Source organism: Protopterus annectens, chromosome 6.part0, assembly GCF_019279795.1.
Source record: "Protopterus annectens isolate FY-2018-M chromosome 6.part0, PAN1.0, whole genome shotgun sequence".
NCBI lineage: Eukaryota > Metazoa > Chordata > Ceratodontiformes > Protopteridae > Protopterus > Protopterus annectens.
Genome location: NC_056737.1, coordinates 981,840,912 through 981,867,555, shown reverse-complemented (window position 1 = coordinate 981,867,555; position 26,644 = coordinate 981,840,912). Strand labels below are relative to the sequence as shown.

The 26,644-nt window shown below is 45.8% G+C and overlaps 1 protein-coding gene across 1 annotated transcript in view; it reads left to right on the top strand.

Moving 5' to 3' along the window:
• The window catches only part of YLPM1 (YLP motif containing 1), a gene marked incomplete in the record, with an annotated part of 1,534,972 nt that overhangs the window by 1,005,763 nt on the left and 502,565 nt on the right, over positions 1-26,644 (top strand).

Sequence of the window (26,644 nt, the reverse complement as noted above, 5' to 3'; positions counted from 1 at the left end):
TTTATCAGCTTTATATTACCTGTTGTGGAGAAAGTGATGGTAATGGCAAATCATAACATTTGAATATATGCACTCATTTTAGTTCTTTTTTACCAGCATCTGAGAGTACCATTGGTCCTGTCAGTTTTTCTCTGGTGAAAATTAAACAAGTTAAATATGGAAACACCTTCCTACAAACATTAGAGCATTTTAGAATGCAGTTAGAAGTACAGTGGTTTGTAGATCTGGAGTGCATGATTGTGGGAGAAGCCAAACGTTTCCACGGCAAAAGAGAGGCCTTGCTCTACTTTGAAGCCTTTTATTAGCCCTCCTCTTTTTCTCTCTCTCTGCCTGCTATTGGCAGTGAATATTTCATTGTCAAAAAATAGCTAGGTAGCAGGAAGGACCTTTATTGTTGTTTTCCCTTCGTAGTTTCGCTTGTTGGCTGACAAATGATAGTGCATTGCCCTAGAAATATTTATTTTTATTTATTTTATTTTACATTTGTTGACTGGGATAGTCCGACTGGATACATGTCCATTTTCAGCGGAGGCCCGGGGAGAAAAGCTCCAAGATAATAATACACATTGAACATTTAGTAAATGCTAGTTTCAAGCAGATTACAGTCGTAAGTAATACCAGCATTTAGCACATATAGTACTTATTATAAAACACTTTACAAAACATAACATTATTTTCAAAGTTAAACATACATAACATTACATTCAGGTTTAAGACACACTGAGCAGCAGTTATACAATTGACCCTTCCTGAAATGGAGTGGTAGAAAAAAGTTAGAAGTAGTTGAAGGTAAGGCACCTAAGAAATAGAGAGGTCACTAGTTGGGGTTAGTGCAAGGGCATAACCAATGAGTTTTGAATTATTTCTTGAGTTTGTTTTTGAATTGAGTTAGTGAGGGTTCTAGGGTCAAGTCAGCTGGGAGTCTGTTCCATATTTTTTCCAACAGAGTTGGCAAACAGAGAGTCCCCGGCCGAGTAGTTGGATTTGTATGTTTGAACTTTAAGTATATAACTGAGAATGCCAAAATCAAATTTGGGTGGTTTAATCTCTGATGTCCTTCTATTCCCATGTTGCAGTATTCTGACTGTGGGATCCTCCGCCTCAGGCGGGTCTATCGTCGGCTCCTGTGCAAAAGCTTAATTCTCTTTGCTGCTGTTGCATGAGACGTCACATGCAGGGCCATAAACCAAGGGCCTTAAATGTGACGTCTGCATGCACAGACCTCAGAACTTTTCTGCCGCAGTTGAACATCAGATTGAACCCTTTGCTCCGTTGTCTTCAAGGTATCTAAAGATAAGTCCCCCTTGGGGAAAACTATTTTTTTTACTAGAGCTTAGGTTGTTGCTAGATTCTTAGCCGATGTCTGCTAGGAAGGAGAAATGTAGGCGCGGTCATCAAATCCCACACAAAGATACCCATGAACTTTGTGTATTTTGTTTAGGCCGGGAACACGACCACACCAGCTGCCAGAGCCCTCATAAGAACGCACATAAGTGCCTTTTCTGTTTGGGATGGTCACACAACCACAGGGCCTGCCCTATTTGCCAGGCGTTCATGCCTAAGACACTACATAGTCGCTTGCATGTGCTTAATCTTTACCTTGAAAACCAGTATCTGAAGCAGGTTACCTTACAGATGGAGGGTTCCTCAGAAGTCTCCGCAGAATCGTCAAAAAAAGAAGGCCAGGACCTAATGCCTTTCGTCTACTGTTGAGCCTCTAACAACCAATCTCCAACCTGTGGCCGACACTGGCCTGGATGTTCATCGTGTTTCACTGTTGCAGTCCTAACCAATGGGTTATCTGGCTCCCGGTAGCCCTTGATTGGCCAGAATACCAAAGGTAAGTAAATATGATATTGGCTGTCGTCGGTTGTAAAGGATGTCAGGACGTCCGATTCAAAAGGAGGCAGCCAACGTCACTTCCTCAGTCTTCCTTGCCACGGAGCCCAAAGCAGAAACATTTTTCCACAAGTGCTGGTCGGCAGCTTACCTTTTTGGTTTCTGACTACAAAGTTAAAGTCTGCTACAGCTACGTTCCCCGTTGGCGATCTTCTTTTCTTGCCTTAATGAATGTCAGAAAAAGTCAATAATTGTCTTACCTGTGGAACTCAGATTCCCCATAGATTTTCATTCATATTGTATTATTTGTTTAGGCCTTGACCACAACGTTCCTAACTGTGACCTCTGTGCTTCCTTTAATCTGCATTCTATTCGTCGTCAGGCTAAGCTTTTAGCTAAGCATTTTGGAGTGTGGCCTAAGTTTGTCGGTATGATGTCCGCTGGTCTTCAGGCTTCAGATAACCCTAAGAAGCATAAGGACTGCGACAGGCTTCAGAAGGTCAAGTCTTCAGATGATAAGTTGGTCGTCAGTCCTGCGGTAGCCAGTGAGGCACCTTTGCAGCCCCTGCAGTCCGCGGATTTTCAACTGCAAGCCTTGGTTGAGACCGTTTCAGAGTCCCTCAGGCCTCCGGCTTCCATTTTGTCTTCTGACCTTCCGCCTGTTGCCTCTTCAGCTGGATCCGGAGCCGCTAAGCTGGCTCCAGTGTCTGAGGCCTCTCTTTCAGACAGCAAGCTCATACTGACAACCTCTGCCACTACGGCGGTTGCCAGGTCTCCCTAGTCCTTCAGAATTGCAGGTAATTTCCAGTTTTAAGTCTATGAAGAAACAGGCTCCAGTTTCCTCTCGTTCCCCTCAGTCTCAAATGGTTAAAATGGCCGATGACATTTTGACTCTTATTAGAGGTTCACAATCTCCTCCTTCAAAAATGGGTAGGGATGTCTCTCCTGAGGCTTTGTCTTATTCAGGTTCTGATACTTCTAGTATTTCTGCTGATGAAGAGGAAGTTTCTCAGTTTTTTTTCTCCGTTTGAGGATGTTGATGCAGAGGAATCCATTCCTTCTGCTTCTCCCCCAGAGGATTTCTCTTTTGGTGATACTTTGAATACTCTCAGGGAGCATTTTAAATGGGAAAGTCAGGATTATCAACTGTTGAAGAAAAACGCCAACTACTGACCACACAGAAGCAAAAGAATCCAATGAACTCACTGGAACCAACTCTGAGTACAATAAAAGCCCGTAAACTGTCAACTTTATAAAGTTGACAGTTTACGGCCTTTTATTGTACTCTGAGTTGGTTCCAGTGAGTTCATTAAAGTCAGGATTATCCTCGGTCTAAGAAAAGGATCAGGGAGTTTTTGGATTTGCCTCAGCATAAGCCTCTGGCTATTCCTCCATTGTTGGAAGTGGTTGGTGATGTTTTTCTGGAAAATTCCTTGACTCCAAATTCAGTTCTTCCTGCTCCCAGGAAACCTGACAGGTACTATAGAGTCCCTGATTCTCGTTTGTTTCTTTTTAGGAATCCGCTAGCTGACCCAGAAGTTATTTCTCAAGGGCCTAAAGGAGTTAAGGTCACTGTTACCAGGATTCCTGTTCCTTCCAACAGGGAATCTAGGAGCCTAGATAGGTGAGGTAAAAAAGTTTATACCTCTGCTACACTTGCTATTAGGTCTACTAATTGCCTTTTTCATATGCTTAAGTATCAGCAGCACACCTTCGAGGCTGTTAAGTCAAAGATTGCAAGTGTGCCTCTTTTTAGCGGAGAGTTAAAGATGTGCAGGATTTGCTGAATTCTGCCAGTCTTGTCAACAAGCATTCATTACATTGTGGCTTTGACATTCTAGAAGCTTCCTGCCGGGTGGCAGCTGCTGGATCTATTATCTGAAGTCATGCTTGGCTCAGGGAACAGCCCCTTCCAGAGCCCGTGAAGTCTAAACTGTTAGATGTACCTTTACACAAGGACAGTCTTTTTGGCAGAAAAAGCAGAAAGCTGAAAAAGATGGAGGACAAGGCCAAGTCTATGCAAACAGACTTTCTGCAAGTGCAACCTCCTCGCTTCAGCAGGAATTACCCTTCTAAGAGTTGGATGTTTCCTGATACCAGCAGACAGAACCGCTCTACGACTAGAGGTTACAAATCTTGTAGGGGGCAGGTGGCTACCCCTCAAAGGTCTAAGCGTTGGCATGCTTCCACTTCCAAGGCTGGCAGTTCTAAGCCTACATCTCAATCCAAACATTCTCAGTGACTCTTTCCAACTTCTGCCTGTTGTTGCTTGCCCAGAGAATCCTTTAGGGGGAAGATTGGCCTTTTTTGCAAATGTCTGGGCCACCATCACGGATGACAAATGGGTACTCAGAACTGTATCCCTAGGTCACAGGTTTTCTTTTCACACCTTTCCAGTACTCAAAGGATTCCCGAACACTCCTCCAAACCAAAGGGCAGAAGTAAAAAAGCAAATGTTGTCTCTGTTACATCTGGGGGCAATAGAATCAGTTCCTGTTCAGCAGGTAGGCCAGGGCTTCTATTACAGACTTTTCGTAGTTCCAAAAAAAGAAGGCACCTGGCATCCTGTCCTAGATCTATCCATTCTGAACTCTTTCTTGGTAATTCCAAAGTTCAAAAGGCTCACTCTGCATCAGTTGCTACCAGTGTTAGACAAGGACTCATGGCTAGTAACTTTGGATCTCAAAGAAGCTTATCTGTGCATCCCTATCAGGGAAAGTTGCAGGCAATACCTTTGTTTCAGAGTGGACAAGCAACATTATCAATTCTCTGTGCTGCCCTTTGGCTTATTTACTGCTCCCAGAGTTTTCACAAAATGCCTAGCTCCAGTCATTGCTTTTTGCAAGCAGAAGTATATTCAGATTTATCCCTACTTGGACGACTGTCTAATTCAAGCAAATTCTCAAGAACAACTGTTAAAGGATCTGGAATTTGTAAAGACTCTTCCCTGGGTTACACTCTCAACTTGGAAAAATCAAAAATATTGCTATCCAAGGAGATAACATTCCTGGGTGCGAGTCTGAACACAGCCACCCAGATGATATATCTCACCCAGGAGAAGCAGGCAACTCTTTCAGTTTACTTCAAAGGTTTGGCAAGCCTGTCCCAGCCCTCTGCAAGGAAATACCTGCAATCTCTGTGATACATGGCCTCTTGTATTCTCATGATTCCATATGCAAGACTGCATATGAGGAAATTGCAGTGGTACCCCAAGAACCTGTGGTGTCAGCACTCACAGGACCTGGATATTATGATTCCTCTGCTTCCATGTCTGCAGACAGCATTTCTATGGTGGGTGACAGCCTGTCTACAGAACAGGGGCATGCCTTTTTGGCCACCTCCTGCCATTCAAGTTCTTACAACAGATACATCGGATTACGCCTTGGGAGCTCACCTGGATGACAGATGCATACAGGGACGTTGCAACGCCCAGCACCTGCACATAAATCTAAAAGAGTTGATTGCAGTTCAACAGACCTTACTAGCTTTCAAGCATCTTCTTTCTCCAGGATCTCTGTTTGTCAGAACAGGCAACCCCATAGTTGTGTGGTACATCAGCAAACATCATTCTTACCCCCTCTGCAGATAGAGCATGATTCTCTGGTCCTTAGCAGCATCTTTGGGCCAGCTCAGTTTCTTCCAGGGAGACTCACTGTTTTGGCAGACGGACCTTGGATCCTCTTGAGTGGCTCATAGCTCCAGACTGGCCCAGACAGCATTGCTATCCACTGCTTTGCAGTCTCTGTCAATTTCCTCCTTGGCATCTTCCTCTGAAACCAGATCTTTTGGTTCAGGAAGGGGGAAACATTCTACAGCTTCATCTTCAGTCTCTCCATTTGGCAGCATTGTATGAATCAATCCATTTCATCTTCTCTTTCCCAGCAGGTGGTTAACGTACTTCAGGAGCCCAAGAGGCCTAGCACTAGGAAGTCATACGCTGGCAAAATGGGATAGATTCTGTCATTGGATGCAGGCTAGAGGGGAATCATCTTCTCAGCCTACTCTTCCTCTGGTCCAGGAATACTTGGCTGATTTGCTTCAGGGTGGTCTTTCTTTTTCCTCTATCAAGATCCATGCTTCAGCCATTTCTGCTCATTGTTCTTTTGAGCAACCCATTTTCTCTCATCCCCTGACAAAAATGTTTCTCAGAGGTGCTTGCAACTTAAAACCTCCAAGAAGGACACCTACTCCAACATGGGATCTTAATTATGTTCTAGAGAAACTCACTCTTCCTCCTTTTGAGTCAGCTGCCACTGAAGATTTAAAGTTTCTCTCTTGGAAGACTGCCTTCCTCTTGGCTATAACTTCAGCAAGGAGGGTTTTGGAGCTGCAAGCTTTGATTGCTGTGAAGCTTTTTCTTATTTTCCATGCAGATTGTGTTTCTCTGAGAACCAATCCCTCTTTTATGCCTAAGGTGGTTTCTAGCCTGACTCTTAATCAGTCCATACACCTTTCTACTTTCTTTCCTAATCTTCAAAATAGAGGTGAAAGGATCCTGCATTCTCTTGATGTGCACAGACAGCTCTGGTTTTACCTGGACAGGACTATAGACCTTTGGAAATCAACACAGTTATTGATCAATTTTGCCCCTGGAGCTCAGGGCAAATCTATCTCTAAACAAACCATTTCTAAGTGGATTACACATTGTATTTCTTTTTGTTACTCTTTCTCATGGCAAGGTTCTTCCTCAAAGGGTTAGGACCCACTCCACAAGAGCAGCTTCCACTTCTGCAGCCTTTTTAAGGGGTGTCCCTACTAAAGACATTTTAGAGGCTGCCACATGGTCTTCTGTTCACACTTTCACAAAGCATTATAATTTGCCTTTGTTTTTTAGAGCCAGGGCAGGGTTTGCCACTGCTGTTCTGCAGGGCATTCTCTCCAATCCTTGATTCTGTTGGTTCCTCCTCCCTTTTCTCTGGGCTTTGGTAATCAACCCATTTGTTTGGACTGCAACAGTGAAACACGATGAACATAGTACAGTTGTGTGCACTTACCATAAATGTAGATGTTCAAGTGTATTCACAGTTGCAGTCCTGGTCCCCCCCCCTTTCCCCCTTTTTTTGATCTTCTCCTGCTCTTCTTTCCTAAGGTACAGGCTGAATCTGATTTTATTTGCCAAAGTTTCTTTTGGTTTAAGCCTTGTTTTCTGGGGGCTCCTGACTGTTATGGCAAGAAAGACTAAGGAAGTGATGTCGGCTGCCTCCTTTTGTATCGGACGTCCTGACGTCCTTTACAACCGACAGCCGATGTCATATTTACTTACCTTTGGTATTCTGGCCGATCAAGGGCTACCGGGAGCCGGATAACCCATTGGTTAGGACTGCAACAGTGATATATACAACTGTACTTTCCAGGGTCTGTACCCGGATCCGCCGCTCTGATATAGTGTGTACCTCTAAGGACACCGCACTATCCTTAGGCGAGAGCACGTCCACAGCGAGTATTCCGGCGCTGGTTTCTGATGCCAGTGGGGAACCTGTGTTTTTTGAGGAACCATCTGAACCCTCCGAACCCCTGCAATCTCCAGTTTCTAGATAGACATCTTCCTGACAACTTAAGAGAAGGGAAAAGAGAAAACATATTTCTTCCACAACAGAAAGCATGCCCGATTGGCAGGGTTTCAGTCAAAGCCTTTTCAGTGCCTTTATGGCATTGAGGCCTACCACTGCTATTATTGATCCCACTTCTCCTCTTCTCCTGAACCCCAGGCCTCAGCTTACTGAGACAGCTACTAGAGAAAAAGAAGTCCTTTCAGATTCCTCAGAGGAATCACTGTCTTATGACTCCCAACTATCTTCTCCCCTGGGGTACGGATCCCCAGAGCAAGAGTCAGTGGACCATGACTCCCAGTTGAAGACTTGACCTTTGGTGAAACTATTAGCAGGATGAAGGAACACTTTAAATGGGAATCCCCAGAAATGACTGAGGTACAAAAGAGGTACTACAACCTCATTCAAATGCAAATCCCCAGCCCATCCACTGTTCCTCCTATCCTGCCTGCCTTTTTAGATGCCTTCATTTCAGTATCTCTGAACCCTGACTCCCAACCACCTACTTCACGCAGACAAGACGGGCTTTAAAAGTGCCTGACACTGCCAAGCATCTGATAGTGCCCACCTGCTGATCCTGCCACTGTATCAGTCTCTACAGACAAAGCCTCCAAACTCCTACCTACTACCACCATTCTCCCTGCTGACAGACAGAATCTCAACTTCCAGCTCCCAAGAGACCAGACCACTTTTACAAGATCCCTGATGAGTACAATTTCCTTATAAAACCCCTTTGGCAGATCCAGCAGTTATTGCAGTGTCTCCTGACACACTTTCCAAACTCCCTTCTTCGTCCCTGTTACCATCAGACAACGACAGCAAGGTTATGGACAGGCTGGGGAAAAATATATACCTCTTCCACACTAGCTTTCAGGGCAATCAGTTACCAGACCCACATGGTCAAATATGTCCTAGATTTGGTTTCACAGGCTTCCTTTTTACTCTCCTCCTTGGCTGACTCCCCCAACAAGTCTCAGGTAGCATCTGAGCTGTCCCTGGCATTTCAGTTCGCCAGACACTCAAAGTGCAGCTGTGATACAGCTGAGGCTTCCGCAAGATCTGCAGCATCAGCTTCTGATGTCCTTCTATTCCTATGTTGCAGTATTCTTGTTATGGGATTTCCCACCTCAGGCGACCCATACATCAGCTCCTGTACAAAAGTTTCAGCTTGGCTGTTGCAGCTGCGTGGGACATCACACATAGGGACATTAATCAGGGGCCTTAAATAAAGACGTCTGCATGCACAGACCTCAGAACTTTTCAGCCGTAGACTGACGCATTGTGTGCTTCGCTCCTTCAACGCAAACGTCTAAAAAGCTAAGTACCCCTTTGGGTTTTTTCCTTCTAATTAACTTGCTAAGCCTTGGTTTGTTGTAGCAACTCATAGCCGATGTCAGCAAAAAAGGGTTAATGCCATTGCGGGTGCCAGATACCCCATAAAGACTCGCATGACCGCTGTGTATTTTGCTTAGGCCGGGAGATCGATCACAACTCCTGCTCCATTTGCCAATCCTTTGTACCTAAGACCATTCACAGCCGTCTGCCTGCTCTTAATCTTTACGTGGAGAACCAACGACTTAAAACAGTTAGCCCTTAGGATGGGTCCCGCCTCAGAGACCTCGACAGAACCTCCGAGTAACAAGGCCAAGATGTTCATCGTGTTACACTGCTGCAGTCATTAAACTTGGGTTATCCTGCCATCAGGCGGTTCCCCAGTCAGTCTGAGTTCCAAAGTCTTGGTCCGGCATCAGTTGCTGTCGCCTCCTCCCTGACGTCAGTGCGACAGGGGTATATAAGATGCAGCCGACGCCATTTTCTTCAATCTTTCTTGCCGCACGGTGCCCGAAGCAAAAGCAGTTCGCAAGTGCCGGTCAGCCGTCTCCTGAGATTTTCATTCCGAATCCAGAACCGAAGTCTTCTACAAAGCTAAGTACCCCGTTGGGGAAACTTTTTCTTGCCTCAGACTGATGTCAGTAAAAGTTAACTGTATTTCTTGTGGGAAGCAAATACCTCATAAGGATTTCCATTCTTATTGTATCCCATGCCTAGGCCCAGACCACGTCACTGGTTCTCGGTTTTGTGCTAGGTTTAACAAGTGCACTATTAAACGTTGGTTTGATTTTGCCCGACATTATTTTGGTAGAAAATTCAATTATACCATGCCAACAAACGAACTCCAAAAAGGAAGAAAATTCCAAAGACAAGCCACGAACCACTCACTGTTCACTATTCACTAGATTTATTGTTGATAAAAAACAGTACACAAATGCCGTTGAAATAGGTTAAGCGCTTTCATCTAAATAAAAAGACTTCATCAGAACACTAGAATAAACTAGATACAATCGTTATATAGTTAAAAGCCCGTCAAAAACTAAAATTAATAAGGTTAATAAATCAATTAATTTAAAGTCAAATAACAATATAAAATCAATTTATACATCTCCAATCCCTTGCAGAAAGTAAACATCCTGCATCTAAAAAACATATCATATTTAAAGTAAAATAAAACACCATGTTGAACAAAAATTCATAACATTTGAAAAAATACTTAGAAATCACTAATCCTTAAGCATATGTATTCTACCAATACATGTTTAAAAATGTAAACTAAAAAGGATGTACACTTAAAAGATGAACTGTCGTACAACCACCTTGCAAATCAAACTGTAATGTTGGGCATAATAATGTAATGTATAGTATATAATTGTTTTAACAATAAATTCTTCAGTGTGTTTCACAGAAATAATTCAAACTGAATGTCATGTTAAGCATGGTAATTCATGTTCCCAAATTTCTATTTCTATTGTTATTTGACTTTAAATTGTTAATTGATTTATTAACCTTATTAATTTTAGTTTTTGGCGGGCTTTTAACTATATAACGATCGTATCTAGTTTATTCTAGTGTTCTGATGAAGTCTTTTTATTTAGATGAAAGCGCTTAACCTATTTCATCGGCATTTTGTGTACTGTTTTTTATCAACAATAAATCTAGTGAATAGTGAACAGTGAACAGTGAGTGGTTCGTGGCTTGTCTTTGGAATTTTCTTCCTTTTTGGAGTTCGTTTGTTGGTGTTGGATTCCAAGGACGTTCTAAATTATACCATGCCGTCGGAAATTTCGACGACCGGCATACATAAAAAGCACAAAGACAAGGAAAGGCATCCGAGGCCCAAAACTGATGACGAAGCCTCTTCTAGGCCAGTCGCCGGTTCTCCAGTTTTCAGCGAGGCGCCTTCACAGCGCCTGACGACCGCTTCTGTAGAACCACAGGCCGCCTCTGACTCCCACGTGGAGATGGGGCCTTTGGACGCACAAGTTATTCAGCCTACCGAAACTAACCCTTCAGAGGGATCTGGAGTAGCTGAGATTACCCGCAGCTTCAGAGGGTGTTTTCAGACTTGCTCAGTTAAGCATTAAACCCTCTGCTAAGTCTAAGCCTCCTTTAAAAACAAAGAAACAAATACAGCATTCTCCAAGACAGGCCTCCGTGCCTAAGAAACAAATGCTCAAAATGGCCGAAGACCTAATCACTAAATGGCCAAAGACCTAATCACTCTGATCAGGGGGTCCCATCCCCCTCCTGATAAAAGGCCTAGACAGGATGCAGACTGACTCATCCGACCAGGTCGCCATCTGTTCAGATTCATCTTCAGACCTAGGATATTCTTTACCCCCCTTATGAAGATTCTGATGCTGAGGAGTCAGTTCCATTAGCCTCTCCGCCTGAGGACTACTCCTTTGGAGAAACCTTACATACCGTGAGGGAGCATTTCCATTGGGAAGGCCAGGATTACTCAGAATCCAAGAAAAGGCTCAGAGACTTCATTTTATTACCTCAACACAGACCCGTTCCTATTCCGCCAGTGTTAGATATTGTGGATGATATGTATACTGAATCCAGCTTAAATCCTGATTCCTTACCTCCAGCCCCAGTTAAACCTGACAGATACTACAGTCCCTGACTCTCACAAATTTCTGTATAAAAGCCCTGTTCCTGACCCTGAAACTATTTCTCAGGGACCCAAAGGGGTTAAGGCCTCATCAGCCAAGAATCCAGTTCCCTTTGACAGAGATTCCAGAGCATTAGACAGATGGGGAAAGAAAGTATATACGTCTGCAACTTCAGCAATGAGAGCCTTAAATTACCAGTTTCACATGCTAAAATATCAGCAATTTTGATGTCTCAGTTGAAACAAAAATGCTTCCAGATTCAGATCCCCCTAATTTTAAAGAAATGCAGGATTTATTTACATGCAGCTGAACAAGTGGGAAAACATACTTTGCAATGTGGTTTTGATTCTTTAGAGGCCTCCTGTAGAGCAGCAGTTACAGGCTTTGTCATTAGAAGACATGCTTGGTTAAAAGAACATACGTTACCAGATCATGTTAAAGCAAAATTATTGGATGCACTTTTGCAGCAGGATGTCTTATTTGGAGTTAAGGCAAAAGAGGTATTAAAGAAAATGGAGGATAAGGCAAAATCTATGCAAACAGTGAAGGATTTCTTACAGGTTCAGCCTCCTCGATTTAGCAGAAATTGACCAACTAAGAATTGGTCCTTTCCAGTTACAGACAGACCTCAAAGGGGCAGATACAGACGTCCAAGAGGTAGAGGTCAACCACAAGGTCCTTACAGGCCTCGACAATGGATTGCATCAGGCCAGAAAGATGAGGAAGACAGGCCCCAACCATATAAAAAGCAGCCCCAATGATTTCCCACTACAGCTGCCAAACAGCTCTCTCTTGGCAGCCCCCTTGGGAGGAAAACTGGCATTTTTCTATCACAATTGGCATATGATCACCAAAGACAAATGGATTCTCAACATTGTATCTCAAGGTTACAGGTTCCACTTTCACACTCTGCCAAGGTTAAAAGGAATGCTAAATCTGCCACCAAATCAATGGGCAGAGGCTCAAAAACAAATTACAGCACTCATGGATATGAGAGGTATTCAAAAGGTACCACCACAGGAGCAAGGACAAGGATTTTACTCAAGAATTTTTCTGGTTCCCAGAAAGGACAAAGCCTGGAGGCCCATTTTGGATATTTCTTCTCTAAACACTTACCTGGATGTTCCGAAATTCAAAATGTTGACACTACAGCAGATTCTTCCCATGCCGGGCAAGAAAGCTTGGCTCTTGACTTTGGACCTCAGGGAGGCATACTTGCATGCCCCTATCAGACAAAACTGCAGAAGATACCTCAGATTCATAGCTGGTTCAATCCACTATCAATTATCTGCACTTTGCATTTTGCAGACAGAAAGGAATTCAAATTTATCCATACCTGGACGACTGCCTGATTCAAGCAGCGAGCAAGGACTTTCTTCTAAAGCATCTGGCGTCTGTAAAAAAGTTAAGTTGCCTGGGGTACACAGTAAACGAAAAGAAATCAAAACTAGTGCCCTCACAAGAGATAATATTCTAGGGTGCCAGTGTGAACAAAACAGCCCAGATGGCTTATCTCACGCCAGACAAGCAAGGACAACTGACTCAATACTTTCAATTGATGGCAACAAAGACCCAACTCCCTGCAAGAAAAATTCTGCAGGCCTTGGGTTACATGGCATCTTGCATACTACTAATTCCATATGTCAGACTGCATATGAGGAAACTACAATGGTACCTAAAGAATGTATGATCTCAACACTGTCAAAGTTTGGAAACAGTTATACCACTAATTCCTTGCCTTCAACAGGAGTTTCGATGGTGGGCTCAAGCTTGTCACCTCAACAAGGGACAACCTTTTACTCAACCCACAGCCAGGCAAACACCGACAACAGATGCATCGGATTACGCCTGGGGAGCACACATGGCAGGCAAATGTATTCAGGGCATGTGGCCCGCAGAACAAAGGCATCTTCACATCAATCAAAAAGAGATGCTAGCTGTACAAAATGCCCTTATAGCTTTCAAAGACCTGCTGCATCCAGGACAACTACTACTAAAGACAGACAACACCACAGTTATGTGGTACATAAACAAGCAAGGGGGCACTCACTCCTACCACCTCTGCAGACAAGCCATGACCTTGTGGAATACAGCTCTGTACTATCAAGTTCATCTGCAAGCACAATTCCTGCCAGGAGAGAAAAACACACTGGCAGACGACTTAAGCAGAAACATCATGGATCCCCATGAATGGGAATTGAATCCACAAATATTCAGAATGATAACAAAGAAATGGTGGAGCCCGGACATAGATCTGTTTGCATCCCCAATGAACTGCCAGCTACAGAAATTCTGCACAAGGAGTTACCATCCACAAGCATGGAAAGTGGATGCCCTCTCATTCAGCTGGAAAAACCTACAAGTATACGCTTTCCCACCACTACCTCTTCTGCCAAAGGTACTCATAAAAGCAAGGCAAGAAGAGCCAAAGATGATCCTGATTGCACCAGACTGGCCACACCAGCACTGGTACCCAATCTTAAAGAAATTAGCACAAGGACCACTCTGGATTTTGCCTCAAATCCCACATCTACTGACTCAGCACAACAAACAAATACTACACAGCTAGCTAAAGACCTTAAACCTAGCTGCATGGAAGATTCCTTAGTCAAGCCTCTCTCCAAAGCTGTTATGGATGTCATTCTGGAGGCCAGAAGGCCTAGTACCAGGAAAGCCTATTCGGATAAATGGAAGAGATTCTGTGCCTGGAACCAGGCTCACAGCCTTGACCCTCTTGTCCCAAAAATTCCTCAGATACTACAATATTTAACTGAGATGCTGGACAAAGGCCTCTCCTTCTCATCCATCAAGATCCACGCCTCTGCCTTCTCTGCTCATTACAACACGGATCCACCAATTTTCTCTAGTCCTTTCCTAAGACAGTACCTCAGAGGGACTAAAAACATAAGACCGCCCCGTAGAGTACGTACTCCAACTTGGGACCTCAACTTTGTTTTGGAAAAATTAACTTTACCTCCTTTTGAGCCAGCTAACACAGCAGAATTAAAATATATCTCTTGGAAAACTCTCCTGGCAATATCATCAGCACGAAGAGTTTCAGAATTACAGGCACTAATGGCAGTGGAACCTTTCCTCATTTTCTACCAGGACAGGGTGTCGTTAAGAACTAACCCCACGTTTATTGCCAAAGGTGGTGTCCAGTGTGGCTCTAAACCAAACTATTCACTTGCCAACTTTTTATCCAAAACCACAGAATAAAGGGTAGAGACTACTGCATTCTTTGGACATTCACAGGCAGTTACGCTTCTACTTGGACAAAACCAAAGCTTTCAGAAAATCTGAGCAATTATTGGTAGCATATGCTGCAGGAGCACAGGGAAAAGCCATTTCAAAATGGATAGGACATTGTATATGTTTCTGCTATACACACCATGGAAAACCTGTGCCTAGCAGCATTAGATCTCACTCCACCAGGGCAACAGCCACTTCAACTGCCTACCTCAGAGGAGTACCTACCAAGGGTATTTTGGAACTTGGAGTTCTGTGCATACCTTCACCAAGCACTACCATCTGCCTCTGTACTCTAAATCCAGAGCTGGCTTTGCCACTGCAGTGCTGCAGGGCCTTATAGCCACCCCTAATGCCTTATAGAACCAGCCACCCTACCTCAGCTTTGGGATTCTACCCAGGTGTAATAACTGCAGCAGTGTAACACGATGAACATAGTACAGTTTTGTACCTACCATAAATGCGGATGTTCAAGTGTAAACACTGCTGCAGTCCAGGTTACCCTCCCTCCTTCCCCTCTTACTTCCTGGTACGTACTTATGTCTTCTACCCTTTACTACCTATGGGGAGTATTTGCTGGTAGCTGAAAGTTGTTTGTTTTCTTATGTATGTTTTATTAACAATTTGAATTGCGTACCTATTTGGGGGCACCTGACATCTGGGGCAAGAAAAACTGAAGAAAATGGCATCGGCTGCATCTTATATACTCCTGTCGCACTGATGTCAGGGAGGAGGCGGCAGCAACCGACGCCGGACCAAGACTTTGGAACTCAGGCCGACTGGGGAACCGCCTGACGGCAGGATAACCCAAGTGTGATGACTGCAGCAGTGTATACACTCGAACATCTACATTTATGGTAGGTACAAAACTGTACTTTTCCCAGGCCCTCTACCTCTGTCACTGTGTTACCAGAAGCCCTGCCAACTTCCGATTTAGGAGTTGAGGGAAGCCCGGCGGATCCGTCGACTTCAAAGGTGACCTTCGTAGAAGCCGTTTCTCAGTTGACGGCCGGCACATCCCTGGAGCCAATCCAGACTCTGACAACTGCAGAAGTCGAGGGGGAACCAGACTTAGCAGAGCCTCCGACCAGGATCTCTCCTCCAGACGGTGCTACCGTTAGACCGTCATCTGACTCCAGGTTTACACTTACGTCTACACCAACCAAAAAGAAACAAAAAAAAACAAGCATATGACCTTGACCAAAGAAGGTCTACCTGACTGGCAGTCCACTTCTTCCTTGACGCAGGCCTTTATGCCCTTAGGCCTTCAGTCTCATTCCCCACTTCTCTTCCACTGCTGAGCCCTAGACCTGCTTCTGCCTCTGCTCTCCCTCCTCTGACCACGCAGGACAGGGAAGAAGAGCAAGACACCTATTTCTCCTCCTCTGAGGAATCCATTTCTTACACCTCCCAAATTGCTTCCCCCCAGGAGTACTACTCAACAGATGAAGAATCTGTTGAGGGAAGACTGTCCTCCAGAGGATATTACATTTGGTGAAACTTTCACCAAAATGAAAGAATATTTCAAATGGGATACCTCTCAAATGTCTGATACTCAGAATAGGTATTGTGAACTTTTACAGGTAGAATCCCACTCCCTTTCTGACGTCCATACCTGCATACTTGGATGCTTTTACCTCTGCATCAGACACCAGATTCTCAGCCACCTGCCCCTATGCAGCCAGACCACTTCTACAAGGTGCCTGATGACCAAACATTCCTAGTCAAACCTCCCCTGGCAGACCCAGCTGTGATTGCCACCTATCCTGATAAACAATCCAGACTCATTCCGTCTGCCTCGCTCTTACCCACTGACAAAGACAGCAGATCTATGGATAGGATTGGTAAGAAGGTCTAAACCTCTTCTACTTTGGATTTTAGAGCCATTAACTATCAGACACATATGACCAAATATGCTTTGGACCTGGTTTCTCAAGCCTCTACCTTGCTGGCCACTACTCCTGACTGCCCTACAAAAGTTGACATCTCTTCTAAGCTATCTCTGGGTGCCCAAGTAGACAGACACTCTATTAGATGCAGTTATGATGCTGCAGAAGCTTCTGCTAGCTCTGCAGTATCTGCCTCTGTTCTCAGGAGATATTCCTGGCTTAGACTTCAACACTTAGCAGAAGACTTTAAGTATAAGATCTTGGATACCCCCTGGACTCCATTTTTCTGCTTGGAAAACAATCTGCAGATCTTTTCAAAAACCTGCAAGAAAAGAGCAAGGAATTACAAGACATCAAACATTTGTTGGTGTCCTCCATCCTCAAGTATTACAGGAACTACCCTGCCAAGGCCACATTTGTCAGACGTAACCCATCCTCTGCTGGAACTACCTCTTCCAGATCTAGAAGAGGTACCAGAAGACAAACCACTTCCAGGCCAGCTGCCCCACAGCCTCCTCCTAGGCAGCCTTTTCTAGACAGATGAGGCCCCAACAATGCGTAGCTGCCTTGCCCCCCTACCCCTCTCCACCCGACTTTCCCGCTGCTTCCCCTTTTGGAAAACCATCACCACAGGTAGATGGGTGTTGGCCATTATCCAAAAAAGGATACTTCCTCTCCTGGAAAGAAAAGCCACCCCTAATTTTCATTCCCTTCCCCCTAGAAATCAAAAACATCTCTTACCACAGGTCCTGACAGACCTTCTGAACTTGGGTACCATAGAACCTGTCCCCTCAGGACATGAAGGAAAAGGCTTCTACTCTCGACTGTTCCTGGTCCCCAAAAAAGATGGACCATGGAGACCTATCCTAGATCTTTCCTTCTAAAATCTGTTCTTAAAGGTGCCCACCTTCAGAATGCTGTCGCTCCCAAGCCTCCTTCCTCTCATACCAACCAAGGCTTTCATGACCACATTGGACCTAAAAGAAGCCTGATGTTATGTGATCCTATCTCGCCTACATTCTGAATGATGGGTTCGGAGCCGATCCCTCGGCTCCGACTCGGCACGCTTATGCCAAAGAGCGAAGTCTCTTATTGGCTGAGCTTACTATATCCCAGGATGCACTACCACCAGTCCCCCAGATCTCGTTTGCCGCTTCCCTGCGAAGACGTGGTCTCGAGCTGGTTGGGCTAAGTAGTTTATTAAACTAACTTTTCTGTCAGTTTTTTGCTGTTTTTCCTCACAAAAGCTGTTTTAACAGCTATCGTTAACTTTGTGTACGATTTGGACTTGGATTTGTTGTGTGTGATTGAGTTCAGTTTGTTTTCGGCCCCCCTCCATTCAGGGCCTTCCCGGACTGTTAATATTTAATTACAGGGTCTCTAATAGTTGTTCAAATTGGATTAGAGTTACCTGTTCTTTTTACAGGAAGAGTCGGCTTTATTTATTACTGTAAGCTCATATCAGTAGTTAAAATTTGGTGTACTTTCCTGTCAGAGTGACTAGTTTTGTGTATCAACATGTCTCAACCCCATAGGCCTTCGGGCTTTAAGAAATGTTCTAAATGTGCTTTCAAGATGTCTGTTACTGATGACCATCTACTGTGTGTGTATTGTTTAGGGGCAAAGCACTTGCAGGAGTCATGCAGTGTATGTCACGCTTTTTCCTCTAGGGTCCTCCAGGAGAGGAAAAATAAATTGATTCTCAAAGGCTTGATTAAACCCTCTTTCGAAGAAGCCTTGGCTTCCTCTCCGACTCCTGCCAAAAAGAAAAGGGCTTCGGCTCCGACCAGTCCGTCGGACCCGACTGCCAAGAGACCTAGGCAGGCCTCTCCTTCGGCTCCAAAGACTTCGGAGCCGAGGTCGGAACGGTCTGCCTCGATGCCTCCAGTATCGACTCCTCGGACTTCGGAGCCGATGGCTGGGGCATCGAGGCGGGTCACCTTCGCCGGCTCCACTGCTCTCGGAGCCGACAAGGGTCGCCCGCTCAGACACTTCCTCCTCGGCGCCGAAGTCTACCTCGGCACCGATGGAATCTGGTGTGTGTGTTTCCTCGGCGCCGATTCTCATCGAGTCGCCGAGCCGGTCCCCTAGTCCCGTGGGGCGAGGAGAGGTCTTCGAACCCGTTCTGTTTCCTCTCGGTCTTCGAGAATGTCGGATTCTGATATAGACAGGGTGCTCCAAAGACTTTTCCAGTCCCCAGTCTTCCAAAAATTTGTTTCGGTTCCGACCCAGTTGGCCTCGGAGCCGATGACCATGACCCACCCCATTGCCATTCCTCCTCCGACTGCTTCGGCTCCGTCGGAGCAGGTGCTCTTGGAGCCGGTGGAGATTTCAGGGTCGGCTCCGACCCTTACTCCAACACGGGCCCTCGGGTCCGAGTTTGGTACGCGGACTTCTTCGGCTGGACCCGAGGGTGAGGTTTCGGGACCTTTGCTTTCGGTTCCGAGCCTCCCTCTCGGTGCTTCGGCTGCGGGACTTCCGTCTGCCATCATGGCCCCGGAGACCGGATTCTCCCAGGATTCTGGGGGTCTGGCTTTCAAGGCCATGAGGAGTGCCCTGGCCAAATCCTCTTCGGCCATCTCTCCGGTTCTACCAGCACCTTCCCTGGGCGTGGAGACTGGGTCTTTGGCAGTTCCCCTGTCCGTAGCCAGCGGAGCCCGAGGCCTGAGGTTACCCCAGTGGGGTTCCCTCTTCCTGAGGGCTCTTCGAGTCATCTCCAGAGGAACCCCAAGGAAGAGATCGTGCAAGAGGAAGCACGTGGACTCCCCGAGTCTATTACATCGGACACGGATATGGATGATGCGGAGGGGTCCCCTAAGTCGCCTCGGACGATGTCTCCTTTGCAGACATCTTAGAGATCCTCAAACAACGAGGCGGCTGGATGTCCAAACCCCTCTGCGGACGAATCAGTGCTCCTCAAGGCCTTTGGGGCTCAGCCCTCCGCCTCCTGGGTGTCTCCGCCCTTGACGAGCTTCTGGATTTAGTTTGTCAAGGGCGGAACACCCGGATACCGTGGAACCAGTCCTTCTCCCAAACAAATTCTTATCTGCTCCCCGAGAAGGAGTTCCTTACTAAAGGCGTGGCTGTAGATGCCATGGTGGTGGCATCTGCTACACAACAGGACGTGGCAGAGGCTTCAACGTCCATCCATCCTCCTAATAAGGAGTCTAGGAGTATGGATAGGTACGGGAAGCGCACCCTGACTTCAGCGGCCTTTACTTTAAGGTCTCTGAATTATTTGGCACATTTTACCAGGCTTCAGAGGGATCTGGTCAAGGAGTTGTCAGACTCCCTCTCAGGTAACCTACCTGAGCAGCTAGCCCAGTCCGTTAGCTCTCAGTTGGCTATCCTTATGTCAATTGCTAACTCGTCCATGAGGCTCATTTCTTATGCGGCCGGGCGGGTAGAGCGGCAGGCACAGGCGTTGCTCTACGTAGACAAGCCTGGCTCCGCTTGTGTCAATTTGCGGAGGCCTTCAAGTCTTCCTTCGCCGACGCTCCCTTTGATGGGTCCTCATTGTTTGGACCCAAGGTGAAAGACACCCTTACCGCTGTGAGCAAGAGGGAAAACGTTATCTGCCGAGGGGCCCGTTATTCCACTCCCTTCGGCCTTACCCCAAGGCCAAAGGAGGGGAAAATGTGGTTCGAAAATCTCGCAAGTTTTTTCCCAACAGCAGGAAGATTCCCGCCCAGAGGCAGAGGACGGGGAAATTTTTCAGGGAGACGCCGTCCCAGAGGCGGCAGAGGGCCCCGCAATTCTGGAGACCGCGAGTCCTTTCGTGGCTCTTCAGCCTCCCATACAACATGAGGGATTGCCCGGCTGTGCTGCTCCGGAGCCAGTCGGGTGTCGTTTTGCCAAGCACCTAGAAGCCTGGGAGTCCATCACTCAGGACAGATGGGTGCTTCGGATAATTGCCGGAGGTTATACCATCCCATTCAAGTCCTCACCCCCTCCGTCCAAGAGAATCCCGGACCCACCACCCAGTCAAAGGGAAATAGCAGCCGCAGAAGCTTCAAAGCTGCTAGAAAAAGGAGTCATCCAACCGGTCCCCACAGACCAAATCGGATCAAGAAATTACTCCAGGTTCTTTTTAGTGCCAAAAAAGACAGGGGACCTGAGACCAATATTGGATCTCAGCAGACTAAATCTATCCGTCACGAAATCCAAATTCCGAATGGTCACGTTGCAATCCATTCTCCCGTTGTTGGAGAAGGATGTTTGGATGTGCTCCATAGACCTCAAGGACGCCTATTATCACATACCGATACATCAGGCGTCCAGAAGGTATCTGCGCTTCAGCCTGGGAACCAGTCATTACCAATTTTGTGCTCTGCCCTTTGGTCTCACCACAGCCCCCAGGGTGTTCACCAAGTGCTTGGCAGTAGTGACGGCTCACCTGAGGAGTCTTGGATTCCAAGTGTTTCCCTATCTCGACGACTGGCTCCTGACTGCCACCACCAGGCATCTACTTATGGACAACCTCAAAGCCACCATCTCCCTGGGTGTTTCCCTAGGGATTACATTCAATTGGTCAAAGTCTGTCTTGCTGCCCTCTCAGCGCATAAAGTTTTAGGAGCAGAGATAGACTCAAGATTGATGCGTGTCTTTCTTCCTGCCGAAAGGATTCGAACTTTACAGGGCCAAGTTCTAGCTCTGATATCAAGATCCAAAGCCCCAGCCAGGATGGTCCTACAGGTTCTAGGCTCAATGTCTGCCACGGTACTTTTAGTTCCTCTAGCAAGGTTACACATGAGGATTCTTCAGTGGCTCTTATCAACTCAATGGTCCTTCCAAGATCTTCCCCTCAATCATCACATCATGATTACGGAAATATGCAAAAGGGACCTTCGCTGGTGGCTTCAGACATCCAACTTGGATCAGGGAAAACCCTTTGTTCTCCCCCCTCCAGTGGTTACCCTGACGACAGATGCCTCCCAGATAGGGTGGGGGGGGCATTGTCTGGGCAGGCTAGTTCAGGGATCCTGGCTTCCGGACGAAGCTCTTCTCCACATCAACGTGTTGGAGATGAGGGCTGTACTTCTATCCCTACAGGCCTTACACAAGTTCCTTCCTCAGGGCATCATCGCCATCCACACAGACAACATGTCGGTGGTTTGGTATCTGAACAAACAAGGAGGGACCAGATCGTATCCCCTTTGCAGAGAGGCCATGAGAGTGTGGGAATGGGCTGTAGCTACCAACCGCTTTTGGTAGCGACCCACATCCCGGGAAAGTCAAATGTATTGGCGGACAAATTAAGCAGGACAATTCTCTCTCCTCACGAATGGTCTCTAAACCGCGCAGTAGCAGCCCAGGTTTTCAAGAGATGGGGGACGCCGTGCTGCGACCTATTTGCGACTCCTCAAAACACCAAGTGCCAAAGGTTCTTCTCCTTGATTCCACATCAGGAAGTACCAGCCATGGATGCTCTAGCACAACCTTGGCCAACAGGGTTGCTTTATGCCTTCCCTCCAATTCCACTCCTTCCCAAAGTTATTCAAAAAGCTTCTCAGCTAAGGTCTTCAATGATTCTGATTGCCCCATACTGGCCTCGTCAGATATGGTTTCCTTACCTGAAAAAGCATGCAGTGGACGATCCGTGGACCTTAGACATAATCCCGGATTTGCTAATCCATCAGTCGGGACATTGGCATCAGTCCCTTCAATCTCTGAAATTGACAGCTTGGCTCCTCCACTTCCGACCTTAGTTAGAAGTCACACACTAGACCCGGAAGTTGTTCACATTTTATCTTCGGCCCACAAACCTACCACTAACAAATTGTACCTCAGTAAGTGGAAGAGGTTTGCTATCTGGGCTCAACTCAAGGGCTTAGACCCTATCACTGCTCCTGTCCCAGAAGTTTTGAAATTCTTAACATCCCTATTTAATCAGGGATCTTCTGTCTCAACTATTAAAGTTCAACTAGCTGCTATCTCTAAATTCCATGAATCCACGGATCCTCCTTTGATGAGCAGCAGGTTATGCAAAACATTCATTAAAGGTGCGAGCCTGTTAAGACCACCAGTTTTTCATCCTGCACCTCCGTGGGATCTTGATTTGGTGCTGCGCGCATTAACATCTCCCCCCTTTGAACCGGCTGCTAATGCGAGTTAAAATATCTGTCATGGAAAACGGCATTTTAGTGGCTATTACTTGCAAGAAGGGTCTCAGAGCTTCAAGCCCTGTCTATTAAACCACCGTATTTGATTTTCCACAAAGATAGAGTATCACTTAGGCCTAATCCATCCTTTGTCCCAAAGGTCTGCTCTAGTTTCTGTCTTCAACAATCTCTAGAACTACCAGTTTTCTTTCCAAAATTCTCTAATGAAGCAGAATACACTCTCCATAAATTGGATGTTCACAGGCAATTACGCTTCTATTTAGACAGGACTCAGCAACCGTAAGTCAGACCAGTTGTTTGTGTCCTTCTCAGATAATAAATTGGGCCAAACCATCACAAAAGCTACAATCTCAAAATGGATCAGAGATTGCATAACTCAGGCCTATTCTTCTTCGAATAAGCAACTTGCATCATCTATCAAAGCTCATTCTACCAGAGCTATGGCTACTTCTATAGCTTTTCATTCCAAGCTCGCTATTTCGAAATTTGTGCTGCGGCTACTTGGTCAAACCCGCACGCTTCATTTCCCACTACAAATTGGATGTGGCATCTAAAGGACGAGCTTCATTTGGTTCCACGGTACTCAGGAGTGTTTTCCAGTGAGCCACCCAGGATTCAGGTGCTAGGACGCTGTCCCATCATTCAGAATGTAGGCGAGATAGGATCACATAACATCTTTTAGTTATGTACTCACCATAACTTCAGATGTTTGGGATCCATCTCGCCTACATTCCTGATACCCACCCTCCTTCCCCCTGCCTTGCAGATCAGAAGAGATTGAACGGTTTTGAGCTCTACTGTTTTTATCTTGTTTCATCTGACGATGTTATATAAGCAGGGTATGCATGTGTGCATGTATGCGGACAAACTAGATCTGGGGGACTGGTGGTAGTGCATCCTGGGATATAGTAAGCTCAGCCAATAAGAGACTTCGCTCTTTGGCATAAGCGTGCCGAGTCGGAGCCGAGGGATCGGCTCCGAACCCATCATTCAGAATGTAGGCGAGATGGATCCCAAACATCTGAAGTTATGGTGAGTACATAACTAAAAGTTTTCACATACCCATCCTACCCTCCCACAAAAAATATTTACGTTTTTCTGGACCCTCCTCTCATTTCCAATTTACTGCCTTACCCTTTGGTTTGTCCACTCCCCCCAGAGTGTTCACAAAATGCCTGGCTCCTCCCATTGCAGAACACAGGGAATTCAGGTTTATCCCTGCCTAGATGACATCCTGATCCTAGCAGACTGCAAAGAAACCCTTTCAGCCCATCTGCAATTCACCATGTCCCTTCTACAAATTCTTCACCCTCAACCTCTCAAAGTCTTCTCTTACCCCAGAGTAAGACAAGATATTTCTGGGTTGCAGAATCAAAACAGAATTAAATCAGGATCATTTGTTTGGCACAAAAACAGAAGTTGTTCTTAAAAAGATGGAACAAAAAGCTACATCTATGCAAACTGTCAAATATTTCTTACAGGTGCAGCCACCTAGATTCAGTAGGCATTGGGCTTCAAAAAACTGGTCCTTTCCAGTCCCTCCCAGGCCTTCTCAGTCCAAACCCAGGGGAAACAGACCCCCAAGACTACAGTCTCAGGGTATGCAGAGATCTAAACAATGGAGTGCTCCCACCTCAAGTACAGGGAGTGGTAAGCCACCCCCTTATGGAAAAAGTTCACATTGACTTTCCAATTATCTTTCCCAGCCATGCCCAAGTACTTGCACCCCTAGGAGGAAAACTCGCCCTTCATGCAAAAAACTGGATGTCCATTACTCAGGACCGATAGGTTCTAAGCATTGGTATCCCTGGGATACTGATTCTACTTCCACTCACTGCCAACCCCAAGCGGGTTGCCACACCTTCCTCCAAACCAGTGGGCAGAGGCTCAAAAGCAAGTACTTTCTCTTCTCCATATCAGAGCTATTCAGTCTGTTCCAGTAGAACAAAGGGGGCACAGTTTCTACTCCAGACTGTTCCTGATGCCCAGAAAAGAGAGCTCTTGGCACCCTATCCTGGATCTTTCAATTCTCAACACCTTTCTGGTGGTCCCAAAATTCAAAATGTTTGCACTGCAACAGCTTTCTATGCTAGCAAAGGATGCCTGGTTAGTCACACTAGACTTAAAAGAAGCTTATCTGCACATCCCCATATGGTAGTCTTGCAGGAATTGTCTACGTTTCAGGGCAGGCTCTATGTACCATCAGTTCTCTGCACTTCCCTTTGGCTGCACCCAGAGTATTCACAAAATGCCTGGCTCCAGCCATTGCATACTGCAGGCAGAGAAATATTCAAATTTACCCATACTTGGACGTTTGCCTGATTCAGGCGGACAGTCAGGAATTGCTACTTCAGCACCCGGCATTTGTAAAAAGACTTCTAACTTCTCTGGGATACACCATCAACGAAAAGAAATCACAACTGGTGCCCAGCCAACAAATTGTATTCCTGGGAGCAAGCTTGAACACAACTTCCCAGATGGCATTCCTCACTCCAGAAAAGCAGGTCCATTTGACAAACAATTTCAGTCTAATGGCCACCAAAACCCAGCTATCTGCAAGGAAAATACTGCAAGCCCTAGGGTTCATGGTTTCATGCATTCTGCTAATTCCAGATGCAAGACTGCATATGAGGAAACTTCATTGGTACTTAAGTCTCTGGTAACATTCTCAGGACCTGGAAACAGTGATTCTTATCGTACCTTGTCTAAGGGCACAGTTCCTTTGGTGGACAGAGGCATGCAACCACAACAAGGGGCTTCCTTTCACTCAATCCCTCGCCACCCAAACTCTGTCAACAGATGCATCAGACTGAGAACTGGCGACTGGCCTAAAAGAGGCTTTGTCGTCGGTTTTGGACCTCAGATGTCTGTCCTTTTCTTTGTCTTTGCGTTTTTTATAAATTCCGGTCGTCGGTTGTTCCAACGGCATTATGTAATTAAACCTTCGGCCAAAATAATGTAAAGCTTTCGCAGCACCTGACACCCGCTACCTCAGAGCCACAGGCCGTAACCGACAGTCACGTGGAGACACCGAGGCCTGTGGAAACTCAAGGTATTAGGCCTACGGAAACTATACCCTCAGATGTGTCCAGAGCCTTATAATTAAGCCAACTACAGCAGTAAAGGCAAAGTCAAAAACACCATTAAAGACAAGGAAGCAAGTACAGCATTCTCCAGAACAGGCATCCATGCCAAAGAAACAGATGCTTAAAATGGCCCAAGGAAACAAGTACAGCATTCTCCAGAACAGTCATCCATGCCAAAGAAACAGATGCTTAAAATGGCCCAAGGAAACAAGTACAGCATTCTCCAGAACAGTCATCCATGCCAAAGAAACAGATGCTTAAAATGGCCCAAGGAAACAAGTACAGCATTCTCCAGAGCAGTCATCCATGCCAAAGAAACAGATGCTTAAAATGGCCCAAGGAAGCAAGTACAGCATTCTCCAGAACAGTCATCCATGCCAAAGAAACAGATGCTTAAAATGGCCCAAGGAAACAAGTACAGCATTCTCCAGAACAGTCATCCATGCCAAAGAAACAGATGCTTAAAATGGCCCAAGGAAACAAGTACAGCATTCTCCTGAACAGTCATCCATGCCAAAGAAACAGATGCTTAAAATGGCCCAAGGAAACAAGTACAGCATTCTCCAGAACAGTCATCCATGCCAAAGAAACAGATGCTTAAAATGGCCCAAGGAAACAAGTACAGCATTCTCCAGAGCAGTCATCCATGCCAAAGAAACAGATGCTTAAAATGGCCCAAGGAAACAAGTACAGCATTCTCCAGAACAGTCATCCATGCCAAAGAAACAGATGCTTAAAATGGCCCAAGGAAACAAGTACAGCATTCTCCTGAACAGTCATCCATGCCAAAGAAACAGATGCTTAAAATAGCCCAAGGAAACAAGTACAGCATTCTCCAGAACAGTCATCCATGCCAAAGAAACAGATGCTTAAAATGGCCCAAGGAAACAAGTACAGCATTCTCCAGAGCAGTCATCCATGCCAAAGAAACAGATGCTTAAAATGGCCCAAGGAAGC